The following is a 13,372-nucleotide window of genomic DNA, read 5'->3' as shown; positions in this document are numbered from 1 at the left end:
AAGGCTCCGCTTCTCACGGTCACTCGGGCCAGGTGGACAGAGTTTTGATCATCCTTTACCCTCACCATCTGGGTCACAGGGCCCCACTGGTCACTCTAGAGAGGAAGAGAGAACTGAGGAATCAAGCACTTAAATGTTTGTGCTGTAAGTGACACATGACATATGACGCTTGTATGCACAACCTGTTGTCCAGAACGACTCACTGATCCACTTGCTGCAAAGGAGGGATTGTGATTCCGAGTGATGGAGAGCAGCAGTGGATATTTAGGAAGCAGTATTCACGGTTTGAGGACTAAAGTGTGTTTTTGAGGACCCAAGCCATGGTATTTTCAATCACCTCATATGCATGCAAAAGCTGGATAATGAATAAGGAAGACCAAAGAATTGACGCATTTGAATTGTGGTGTTGGCGAAGAGTATTGAGTATATCATGGACTGCTAAAAGAATGAACAGATCTGTCTTGGAAGAAGTACAACCAGAATGCTCCTTAGAAGTGAGTATGGCGAGAATTCGTCTCATATACTTTGGACATTGTATCAGGAGGGACCAGTCCCTGGAGAAGGACCTCATGCTTGGTAGAGGGTCAATGAAAAAAAGGAAGTCCCGCAATGAGATGGACTGACACAGTGGCTGCAACAATGGGCTCAAACATAGCAATGATTGTGAGGATGGTGAAGGACTGGGAAGAATTTCCTTCTGTTGTACATAGGGTCATTATGAGTCAGAACTAACTCAGCAACACCTAACAACAACATTCACACTATGGCACTCTCTTAGGTGATGCTAATGGTTAAGTACTCATCTACCAATGGAAAGGTTGGTGGTTTGAACCCACCCAGAAGTGCCTTGGAAGAAAGGCCTGGTGATCTACTTATGAAAGGTCACAGCCATGAAAACCCTATAGAGTGCCATTCTGTTTTGCAACACATGGAATCACCATGAGCTGGAATCGACTCAACAGCAAATGATTTTTTAAAAAAATTATTATTCATACTGTCACCTTGGAATCCAATAAAATTTTGATTGGAGAGCTGGCATCGAACTTTACAGTTGTGGTGGACAAAACTTTAGATAAATTTTCTTTAGATAAATTAAATGATGGAAGTCAAAGGATAAGAAATTGTCTGAGAACAACCTCTGTAGGAGACTGTGTGCCAACTTCCTGTCAATAAATGTTTCACATTGGAGGTCTGGATTCTGCAGATTGTTTCTCCTCTCTGTGGGTACTCCTTTCAGTCAGTTCTTTTGCTCCCTACAGATCTTCTGATCTGGATTTAAAGGACAGATGAAGGAAATTTGAGTGAGGGGTGGGAGGAAGTAGTGGAAACTTTACCAAGAGGATTTCTTTACTCTATCATCACTGGTTTTACTTCTCACTAAAACATGTTAGTTTACACTTTTTTAAAATCAGAAGTATATTTATTTTGAACCTTTTAACATTGCAAATGATCCAGCTGAATCATATAGCCTAAAAGAACAAGGAAAACAAATGATGTTAGTGAATAGATAATACTGATCTCTCACAAAATGCTTTAGTTCAAGTAGTTATAGGAAAGTGTTCTCCTTTTACAATACATTAACCTATAGCAAATCACTAAAAAAAAAAAAAAAATTGTAACGAATCCTTTTCTTCCCAAAGAAAATGATTTAAGCATTCAATCAATTAATATAAAAGATGGAAAAAAGAACATCATTTTGGTGGCACAGTTTCAAAGCATAAAGATTAGAGACTTTCAGGGGAAGGGCCAAGATGGTGGAGTAGTCAGACACTTGCTGTGGTCCCCCTTACAATAAAGACCCAAAAAACAAGTGAATTAATTATATATGACAATCTAGGAGCCCTGAACATCAAAGACAAAGTTGAATCGGACTGAGCAGCCAGGGGAAGGCGAGACGGTTCAGAAGCAGCAAGGAGTTGCCAGACCTGACCTGGCGAGAACCGGCACCCTGCAGGCTGGATCAGTTGACGCAAGCGGTGACGCAAGCACTGGTGCTCGGGACATGTTTTCCACATTGGGAGAGACTGAGCAGCAGAGAGTCAGCTCAAACCTCCAGAAGCAGCAAGAAGTGGTGCTCAGCTGGTGAAGCATAAGTACAAGTGTCTAACCTATGGTATGGATCAAAAAAAAAAAAAAAACCATTCTTTTGGAAAATACCTCTCTCCCATTTTACCTGCTCCCTCCCCATTCTGCTCTGGGTTCTGGGTCTGACTTCAGAGATTGCTGAGCTCCCTGGGCTGGAAGTAGGACCTGTTGCGAGCCCTGAGCCGTTTGGAGAGGAAACCAATTAACAAACAGGAAAAAATAATTGGCCAGCTCCCCTAAGCAGGGAACTCAAGGCAGGCACAGCCCCTTTGCCTAGGCACAAGCATAAGGGATCCATGGATTTTGAATGCCTTTCACCCCTACATAGACCTTTGTGGGCCCATTTCAACAGCATAGGCCCTCATTAGCATAGTATACCAAGTTATATACCTTAAGCCTATTTTCATCTGTATCTGCTATAAAGTAGAGTGGCAGATTCATGACATTTGACACCACCCTGCCCATTAAGCAGCATCCTCACCTGCCCACATCAGAGGCCTGAGGACTGGTGACTCCAGCCACTCCACCAAGCCACCTGCGACAGGGGTCCCAGAATAAGCGGTGAGTCCCAGTCCTTACAGCCAACAGCATTGGATGCTCATGGTCTGGCTGCAAAACCCACACACCTATGCACTCTAGGGAACACAGACACAGACAAGCTCCCGGCCTTGATCAGCACATGACTCGCTACTGCAGCCAGATACCTGTGCCTACTCCAATCACCCCTGCCTGTCTATGGCGGTAGGTGAGAGCCTGCACCATACACTCAGTGACCAACGACCTGGACACCTGAGATGAATCCACATGAGAAAAGTAAATGGACTCTTGGGCTCACATACATAGTAACAGCTCTAGCCACCTGGAGACAGGATGTGAGAGCTTCAAAGATGCCAATAATCAAACTAGCTCACATGACCAGCCTATTTGGGCATATCGAAAAAAAAAAAAAACAAGAAGCTACGACACAGTAAGCAAACATAAAATAAATAAATATAATAACTTATTGATGGCTCAGAGACAACAGTCAATATCAAATCACATAAAGAGGCAGATGATGATGGCTTCAGCAAGCCACCCAAACAAAGAATTAAAAAACTTGCCTGAAGAAGAGAACTTCTTGGAATTACTGGAGGTAGAATTCAAAAGAATTCAAGAAATCTTGAAGGAGATCAGACAAAACACAGAACAAGCCAAGGAACACACAGACAAAGCAATGGAAGAACTTAAGAAGGTTATTCAAGAGCATAATGACAAATTTAACAGGTTGCAAGAATCCATAGAGAGACAGCAAACAGACATCCAAAAGATTAACAATAAAATTTCAGAATTAGATTACTCAATACAAAGGCATAGGAGCAGAATTGAGGCAGTGGAAGTCAGAATTAGTGGAATTGAACATAAAACACTTGACACCAACTTACTTGAGGAAAAATCAGATTAAAAAATTAAAAAAAAAAATCCCTAAGAATTATGTGGGGCTCTATCAAGAGGAATAACCTACAAGTGATTGGAGTACCAGAATGGGGGGGGGGATCAGAGAATACAGAGAGAACTGTTGAAGATTTGTTGGCAGAAAACTTCCCTGATATCATGAAATATGAGAAGATATCTATCCAAGAAGCTCATCAGACTCCACACAAGGTAGATCTCAAGAGAAAGTCATCACCATATTTTATAATCAAACCTGCCAAAACCAAAGATAAAGAGAGAATTTTAAGAGTGGCTAGGGATAAACGAAAAGTCATCTACAAAGGAGAGTCAAGACGACTAAGCTCTGACTACTTAGCAGAAACCATGCAGGCAAGAAGGCAGTGGGATGACATACATAAAGACTTGAAGGAAAAAAATTGCCAGCCAAGAATTATATATCCAGCAAAACTGTCTCTCAAATATGATGGTGAAATTAGCATTTTCAGATGAACAAAAGTTTAGAGACTTTTTAAAAACCAAACCAAAATTACAAGAAATACTAAAATGAGTCCTCCAGTTAGAAAATCAGTAATGTCAGATAACAACCCAAGACTAGAATACAGCACAGAGCAATCAGATATCAACCCATATAGGGAAGACACAAAAATAAATCAAAGCTAAAACTATGAAAATAGGGAAACAGAGATGTCAACATGTAAAAGATGATGACATTAAAACAAAAAAGAGGGATGAAAAATGTAGTCATAGGTCTTTTCTATGGAGAGGAAGTCAAGGAGATACAAAGAAATAAAAGATTAGTTTAAACTTAGAACTATAGGGACGAATATTAAGGTAACCACAAAGGAAATTAACAATCCTACACATCAAAATAAAAAACAAGAAAAACATAAAGACTCAGCGAATACAAAATCAACAATAAGGAAAAAGAGGAAAAGAAAGTACCTAAAAAAAACAACTCAGCACAGAAAATTAAGTGGAATAAAGAAGTTTCTGTCAACAACACACACAAAAAAAGACATCAAAATGACAGCACTAAACTCATACTTAACCAATAATTATGCTGAATATAAATTGACTGAATGCACCAATAAAGAGACAGAGAGTGGCAGATTGGATTAAAAAAACACGATCTGTCTGTATGCTGCCTACAAGAGACACACCTTAGACTTAAAGACACAAACTAGAGCTCAAAGGATAGGAAAAAATATATCTAGCAAATAACACTCAAAAAAGAGCAGGAGTGGCAATATTAATCTCTGACAAAATAGACTTTAAAGCAAAATCCACCAGAAAGGATAAAGAAGGACACTATATAGTGATTAAGGGTCAATACACCAGGGGGGCATAACCATAATAAATATTTATGCACAACGACAGGGCTCCAAAACACATAAACTCTAAGAGCATTGAAAAGAGAGAGAGATAGCTCCATAATAGTAGTAGGAAGCTTCAACACACCACTTTCACTGAAGGACAGAATATCCAGAAAGAAGCTCAGCAAAGACACAGAAGATCTAAATGCCGCAGTCAACCAACTTGATCTCATAGACATATACAGAACATTCCACCCAACAGCAGCTAAGTATACTTTCTTTTCCAATGCACATGGAACCTTCTCCAGAGCAGACTACATATTAGGCTACAAAGCAAGCCTTAACAGAATCCAAAACATGGAAATATTACAAAGCATGTTTTTCTGACCATAAAGCCACAAAAGTAGAAATCAATAACAGGAAAAGCAAGGGGAAAAAAAAAAAATCAAACACATGGAAACTGAACAACACCTTACTTAAAAACTATTGGATTATAGAAGAAATTAAGGACTGAATAAATAAATTCGCAGAATCAAATGAGAATGAAAACATATCCTACCAGAATCTTTGGGACACAGCAAAAGCAGTGCTCAGAGGTCAATTAATAGCAATAAATGCACACATCCAAAAAGAAGAAAGGGCCAAAATCAAAACATTAACCCTACAACTCGAACAAGTATAAGGAGAGCAGCAAAAGAAGCTCTTGGGCTCAGAAGAAAGGAAATAATAAAAATTAGAGCATAATTAAATGAAATAGATAATAGAAAAACAGTTGAAAGAGTTAACAAAACCAAAAGGTGGTTCTTTGAAAAGATCAACAAAATTGATAAACCATTGGCCAACCTGACAACAGAAAAACAGGAGAGCAAGCAGATAACCCAAATAAGAAATGAGATGTGTGATGTCACAACAGACCCAACTGAAATTAAAAGAATCATAACAGAATACTATGAAAAATTGTACTCCAACAAATTTGAAAACTTAGAGGAAATGCACAAATTTCTAGAAACACACTACCTACCTAAACTAACACAGAGGTAGAACAACTGAATAAACCTATAACAAAAGAAGAGATTGAAAAAAGGTAATTAAAAAACTCCCAACAACAAAAAAAAGCCCTGGCCTTGACGACTTCACTGGAGAATTCTACCAAACTTTCAGAAAAGAGTTAACACCACTACTACTGAAGGTATTTCAGAGCATAGAAAAGGATGGAATACTCCCAAACTCATTCTATGAAGCAAACTCATTCTATGAAGCCAGCATAATCCTGATACCAAAACCAGGTAAAGACACCATGAAAAAGAAAATTACAGACCAATATCCCTCATGAACATAGATGCAAAAATCCTCAACAAAATTCTAGCCTATAGAATTCAAGAACTTAAAAAAAAAAAAAAAAAAATTCACCATGACCAAGTGGGATTCATACCAGGTATGCAGGGATGGTTCAACATTAGAAAAACAATTAATGTAATCCATCACATAAATAAAACAAAAGACAAGAACCACATGATTTTATCAATTGATGCAGAAAAGGCATTTGACCAAATCCAACACCTATTCATGATAAAAACTCTCAGCAAAATAGGAATAGAAGGGAAATTCCTCAACATAATTAAGAGCATTTATACAAAGCCAATAGCCAACATATCCTAAATGGAGACAGTCTAAAAGCATTCCCCTTGAGAACCAGAAGCAGACAAGAATGCCCTTTATCACCACTCTTATTCAACATTGTGCTGGAGGTCCTAGCTGGTGCAGTTAGGCTAGAAAAAGAAATAAAGGGCATCCTGATTGGTAAGGAAGAAGTAAAAGTATCTGTATTTGCAGACGATATGATCTTATACACAGAAAACCCCAAATAATTCACAAGAAAACTACTGGAACTAATAGAAGATTTCAGCAATATATCAGGATACGAGATAAACATACAAAAATTAGTTGGATTCCTCTCTACCAACAGAGAACTTCAAAGAGGAAATTACCAAATCCATACCATTTACAATAGCCCCCAAAAAGATAAAATATTTAGGAATAAATCTAACCAGAGACGTAAAAGATCTATACAAAGAAAACTACAAGACACTACTGCAAGAAACCAAAGGAGACCTGCATAAGTGGAAAAACATAGCTTGCACATGGACAGGAAGACTCAACATTGTGAAAATGTCATTCTACCCAAAGCGATCTACAGATACAATGCAGTCCTGATCCAAATTCCAATGACATTTTTTAATGAGATGGAGAAACAAATCACCAACTTCATATGGAAAGGGAAGAGGCCCCGGATAAATAACGCACTACTGCAGAAGAAGAACAAAGTGGGAGGCCTCACACTACCTGATTTTAGTACCTGTTACACCGCCATGGTAGTGAAAACAGCCTGGTACTGGTACAACAGCAGATGCATAGACCAGTGGAACAGAGTTCAGAATCCAGACGTAAATTCATCCACCTATGAGCAGCTGATATTTGACAAAGGCCCAAAGTCTGTTAATTGGGGAAAAGACAGTCTCTTTAACAAGCGGTGCTGGCGTAACTGGATATCCATCTGAAAAAAACTGAAACAAGACCCGTACCTCACATCATGCACAAAAACTAACTCAAAATGGATCAAGACCTAAATATAACATCTAAAACAATAAAGATAACAGAAGAAAAAATAAGGGCAACACTAAGAGCCCTAATACACGGCATAAACAGAATACAAAACATTACTAACAATGCCCAAGCACCAGAAGAGAGACTAGATAACCAGTAGCTCCTAAAAATCAAACACTTATGCTCATCGAAAGACTTCACCAAGAGAGTAAAAAGACAACCTACAGACTGTTACTTTCTACAAGCTCCATATAATCATGTGGCACAGAGGAGACAAGCACAGACATACGTGGCACCCAAATCTTTAGTTACCTGTAAAAGTAAAAGGCCACTACCCATCTGTTAATTTGAAGTACTGTGGTGGCTGGTATGTAGCTATGATGCTGAAAGCTATACCACTGGTATTTCTAACACCAGCAGACTCACCCATGGTGGACAGGTTTCAGCAGAGCTTCCAGACCAAGACATACTAGGAAGAAAGGGCTGACAGTCTACCAAAAATTAGCCAATGAAAACCCTGTGGATCACAACAGAATATTGTCTGATACTGTACTGAAAGATGAGCCCCCTAGGTTGGAAGGCACACAGAGTATACAACAGTAGTCTCAAGCATACAAGTGACTAGTTATTGTGAAGATGTCTCAGGACCGTTTCGTTCTATTGCAATGAGTTGAAGCTGATTTGACAACAACAACGAAAGTAAAAGATATCGTCTTAGGATAAAAGGTGTCTTAAAAGTAGACACATGGCCAGTCCAGTGATAAACACCTGAAAATACATAGTAGAGTCAGTTATATAGAACAAATTCAAAAACCAAACTCTATTATATAGAACACATTAAATCTAGTAACAAGAAGCTATATACAAAATTACTTGATCACATTTTTGTGAAACTTGAATTCAGGTATACAAATGTGTCCCTCATGCTTTGCTATGATTTTGAATCACTTTGCTAATAAATATCATAATAAACAGTAGTAAACATTCAAGTTAATTTCATATAAATTTACAAATATAATGTCATCCAACAAAGGATTTCGAAAATACGTAAGTGTGAAATGTGAAGTCCTTATCCAAAATATACCGAGTACTATGTACAGATATCAGTGTACCATAGTCCTGGCTGATTAAGCAATGTGACTCCCATCCATCAGGTATCCAGAAATGACTAGTGACTTCCATTTTCTTATCTTGCAAACTGGTGGGCTAAAACAAGCAGAGTAGATTAAGGAAAAGTACCAGTTTCAGGAAAGGAAAAGCTTCTAGAGTTCTTTGAAGGAATACATAAATATATTGACAGGGAAAATCTACCACACATAATGTATTTCCAGCTGTAAGAGGCCCATTAAAAAGGCAACACACTGAAGACCTATTAAAATTTAAGTCACTGTAGTATGACTGATTTTGTCACGGGTGGAGAATTGACTTGACTTACAGGCAAGAAACAAGGGATAGGAAAGATACTTATTTGCATGGAAAAATGTGAACTAAGGTTCAGTACTGGGAACAGTTTAATTTTACATTTTTACGAAAGGTCTGACGAAGTGTGTGCCCAGTAAATTTGTGATCTGGTGGGTAATACTAAGGATTTTGAGGTAAGCCAGGCATATTTCAGATGGATCTGAGGGAAGAAAATAACATTGCATGTGAACTTTGTTGCCAAAAAAATGTAAGATAATGCTTTGGAAACGGGCAACATGTGTTGGTCCAGGAAGGGTGCTGCTTAACTGCCTACATTAGAGGCAAGTACTAGTACATAGTGTGTCTGTTACGAGCAATAAGAGAAAGACAGAAATCCAGGCCATAAGGAGCCTGGCAGGTAAAAGATGTGGCCTCTGTCATGGAGGAAGTGGGGCCTTTGGCAAGTAGTCAAGATGGAGCCTCAAATTACTAGAATAAATGAAATTTATTTACTGGAACTTGGATAAAATAGAATATCCAAATTAGATGAGAAATGGGGCAGAGCTGGAGCAGGACTCTGCAGATTTACTTGACCCTGATGTGTATGAGTTTCTCCATTCTTTATTCATTGAGAGCATCTCCGTAGCTTTCTGATTAATGTTCATATTTGTTTCAAACCTGGGGGCCAACTGAATTTTGTGATTCAACATCAGTGACCCTGGCTAAGAGTAGAGTATGTAATGGGAAGAAGCATCCAGGCAAGTCAGTTTGCCCAACCTTGAATACTATATGCAAACTTAAAACTTAGATACGTAAAGAAAAATACAATTAAGTTAAAGAAGAGCCATTGAAATGGAAAAAAAAAAAAAAGAGTATGATTTCAAATGAGTAAAGGATGCAAAAAAATCTAAAATACAGTTATCTTAGGATAGAATGCAGATAAAGTTAATACTAGTGTGACTGATACAGATAGGCTGGACACAAACACATGTTCCAAATCATGGAATCATTTATGACAAAGTAATACATATGTATATCTTAGATTCTCCTGATATTAAGAACCATGCGTGGTGTGAGTTAAAAGTACAGATTTCCGAAGGGCTTGGGAATCTGAATAAAGTGCTGTTGATATGTCCTATGGGTAGGCAAGTTTGGGACATACTGAGTATAGATTTTGTGCTTAATTTATAGATCCTATGACCCTCAAAAAGGTGGTGCAGGCTGAACGATAAATAGAATCATGACGAGTTTAAATAAATTAATCAATAGCATAGCTCCATAATGAGTTATTAGGGGAAGCTGAATATATTTCTCTTCAAATAGTCTTAATAATTTGAGGTGGCATCATTAAGAGCAACTTTGCTTTGCCAGAGAGCATTCTTCCTTGTGGATCATATCACATTTCGTGATCTGAGGAAATGAGGAATTTGTATGTATCTGTTCTTAGGTAGGTATAGAAACTTGGCTTTAGAAATAGGCTTTGTTTTGTTTTTTTTGAACATGTGAGACAGTCCTTCTGCATATTAATAATTCTCCAAGGATTCTCGATATTTTATCCCTCCACAACTCAGATACATTCCACTCATCTTAGGAACTAGGGAAATATGATTATTTTCATTTGAACAGTTGAGAATTCAGAACAGATCCTTCTAAACAAATGTCAAAACTCCAGATCCATGAAATCTGAGTTGGCTGACCTTATGCTTAGCCCAGAAGACACAAAGTTTTCATAATAATACAAAATAATGTATTATTGCTGAGAGTTCTAGGCTGCCAGTGTGCACCTTCTTGAAGAAGAAATAACATATTAAAATAGTAAGTGAACATTTTTCTATAATTTAAGGAATTTAATGGGGCGGTAAGACTATTGACTGAACGATGCTGCCAGTCTGGCACTTTTGAAGTAGCGTCTAATACGGTTTCTAGAACACACGTGCTTGTTGGTTTTGTTTTGTTTTGAGAGTTGTCTGCTTGACCAGGTCAACAGTATTTTGTTCTTTAATTATCCTTAAACAACTGTAATCAACAGTAGATTTCCACTTAATTGCTTTACCTTCAAGGCAATGATATGTATGGTTATATCCTTTATGTCTTCTTAATTCTCCTTAACTGCAGCATATATTTTTAAACGTTGTTTAAATAAAGTTATATCTTAAAAGGGTTTGGGGAGGGTCAGTCATTCAGTGCTGTCTCCAATGTTTTGAACTCACAAGACTGAAAGAAAATTGATTTACTGTGTTTAGAGATTTCAATATCTAGCCTATGACTAAGAACAACAACAAAAAAACCCCACGAAACCAGTTGTCGAGTTGATTATGACACATGGCAACCTCATGTGTGTCAGATTAGAACTGAACTCCGTAGGTTTTTCAAGGTTGTGAGCTTTCAGAAGCAGATTGCCAGGCCTTTCTTCCAAGGTGTCTCATGGGTTCGAGCTACCAACATTTGCTTAGTATATGAGCCCCTCTTTGTGCCACCCAGGGACTCCTGTGACTTGGATAAATGCCTGTAGATTCCAAAAATAAGTGTGCATTTAAGAGATTAATTTCGGTGTTCCTTTAGTGTTTCATGGTTTTTATAGATATAAAAGAAGAAATAAATATGTGCATTTGAAATCCAACTTCATAGTTGCCAGCATCACTCAGAGCAATACATGAGTTTGGGAGATTGGAGAATTGGCCTTTGTAAAATTCCTCCACAGTTACTGTTGCTGAGTTATTTGTGATAAAATGGGCAAGATTCACTACTCACAAAACATAGCTTTTTGTAATAGTGAGCAGAGTTTGGAATTATGATAATTATATGGTTTTCGCAGGATCTAGTTGACGTGCTGTGAGATGGTAACTCCTGTCCTTGAGACGCTTCATTTGGCTGTTCTCAGTTATCTCCAGAGCCAAATAAAGCTCCTTACCCTGCTTTGGGCTTCCTGTAACAGGGCATCTGATTATTTTGGCATAGGAATTTACTACTTACTGTGATATCATACAATTTTCCTGTTTATTGAGTTGTTACCACTTGCCCGACGAGTTGCCCCAGCTTTGTATTTCTGTGTTTTGCTCTTTTACACTGAACTGCTGGTGGCCTGTGTGCTTGGCTTTCAAGTTCAGTGTTGCTCTTGGAGCTGCCTGTTTCCTCAGTTTCTGCTTTCCTGTTGGTTGCTGCCTGTTTTCTCAGATGCAGCTCCATGCTCTCCAGCCTGTAGACGTATCCCAAACCACTTTCTGATTAAGGCCAGCCCTCAGCCTAGAACAAGGAGATTTACATTTGAGCAGTACATCATGAGAAAGAAAATCCCATTTGTCTCCATGGGTTTTAATTATCAAGAAATCTCACTGTAGAAGCCATTGGGAAGCTTAAGATTTCAGTAATCCTTCACTGGATTAGTTAATGATGATTATTTAATTGTGATCATCAATCATAGAGAGGTGATCCAATTAGGAGTGTATTGAACTGTATTTCACAGGTTTAAACGTAGTGGTTTCTGTTGTTTTGATTGAGTGTACTTTTATTCACATGCAGTGAGGTCAATGGCTATTAATGTTAGACATTCAAGTTCTTGTTAATAAAATAATAATAATATTCCTGGCACTCATATTGCCCTGACAGTATATTTAGACATATTATTGATATCAGCTTTACTAATAAATACAACTTAAAGTCAATCTAGCAACAATTAAAGAAATCCTCACAGGTGTTAGCTTGCAAAATAAAAGATTTCCATCTAAACTGTACTCCCCTTCAACTATAAAACATGACTTATTTGCATTAATACAGGTTGACTGAATTTAGAAGATTTAGATTAAAAAATTTCACGAATAATCTGATTTCACAAATATGTGGCTAATTCTGTTCATCACTTCATCAAGTGATAAGTGTTAATGTTGGTAGCCTATATGCTTCTCAAAGCATTAGAAAATTTAGCATTGCGGAAAGAATATGCATGTTGATGTCAGGGGAACTGTTTTAGAATTCTGACTTTGCTCCATTTGATGTTGTACAGGTTATTTAATTCCTCTAAAGCTTTGGTTTACTCATCTGCAAAATGGGAACAATGATGCCTGTTTCACAGATTCCGTCAATTTTCACATACCGTCCACTATCAAGCCCTGTTATTTCTTTCTCTAAAACACATGTAACAGGAATAATAGTTCTGAGATAGAAACCAATGTAGTTTCCTCCTTCTAATCTCTAGTCCCTGGGTGACACATAGTTCCATCTCAAGAGCTCGTCCTGATGGACCTTCATCCGAGAGTTACTTCCATGTTGTAGAGAGGATACTTTGAGTTCCCTAGGCCACGTCCTACCCCAAAGAGTTAGGACCAGATGGTGTAAGAGAAATTCAGATCAGATGGAAAGGGAAGTTGGAAAGCTTGCACTTGCTGATTGTTTAGAGTGTGGGAAAACAGAAGCAAGCAGCCAGGCATGTGTCTCCTCCTGTTTAAAATCCTAGAAAAGTTAAAGAAAGCCAAAAGCCACAGGTGCTTCAATCTCCCATTATAAGCTTGGGAGAAGACAGCAGCTGCATAAGATAGGCCAGC

At 38.1% G+C, this 13,372-nt stretch overlaps 1 protein-coding gene across 13 annotated transcripts in view; it reads left to right on the top strand.

Annotated features, from left to right (window-relative positions):
* Positions 1-13,372, top strand: part of RALYL (RALY RNA binding protein like) — an 800,360-nt gene that overhangs the window by 213,152 nt on the left and 573,836 nt on the right. For 5 of the 13 annotated variants that reach the window (XM_023740281.1, XM_023740286.1, XM_004385987.2 and 2 more), the window contains one exon: positions 2,454-2,457. The exons of the other annotated variants lie outside the window; for them this stretch is intronic. The gene's annotated coding sequence lies outside the window, so the exon portion shown is untranslated. The remainder of the gene's footprint in view (positions 1-2,453; positions 2,458-13,372) is intronic. 13 annotated transcript variants of the gene reach the window in all.

This window comes from Trichechus manatus, unplaced genomic scaffold (assembly GCF_000243295.1).
Source record: "Trichechus manatus latirostris isolate Lorelei unplaced genomic scaffold, TriManLat1.0 scaffold00152, whole genome shotgun sequence".
Lineage (NCBI taxonomy): Eukaryota > Metazoa > Chordata > Mammalia > Sirenia > Trichechidae > Trichechus > Trichechus manatus.
The sequence above is the reverse complement of the archived record's forward strand: the minus strand, read 5'-3'. Positions and strand labels throughout refer to the sequence as shown.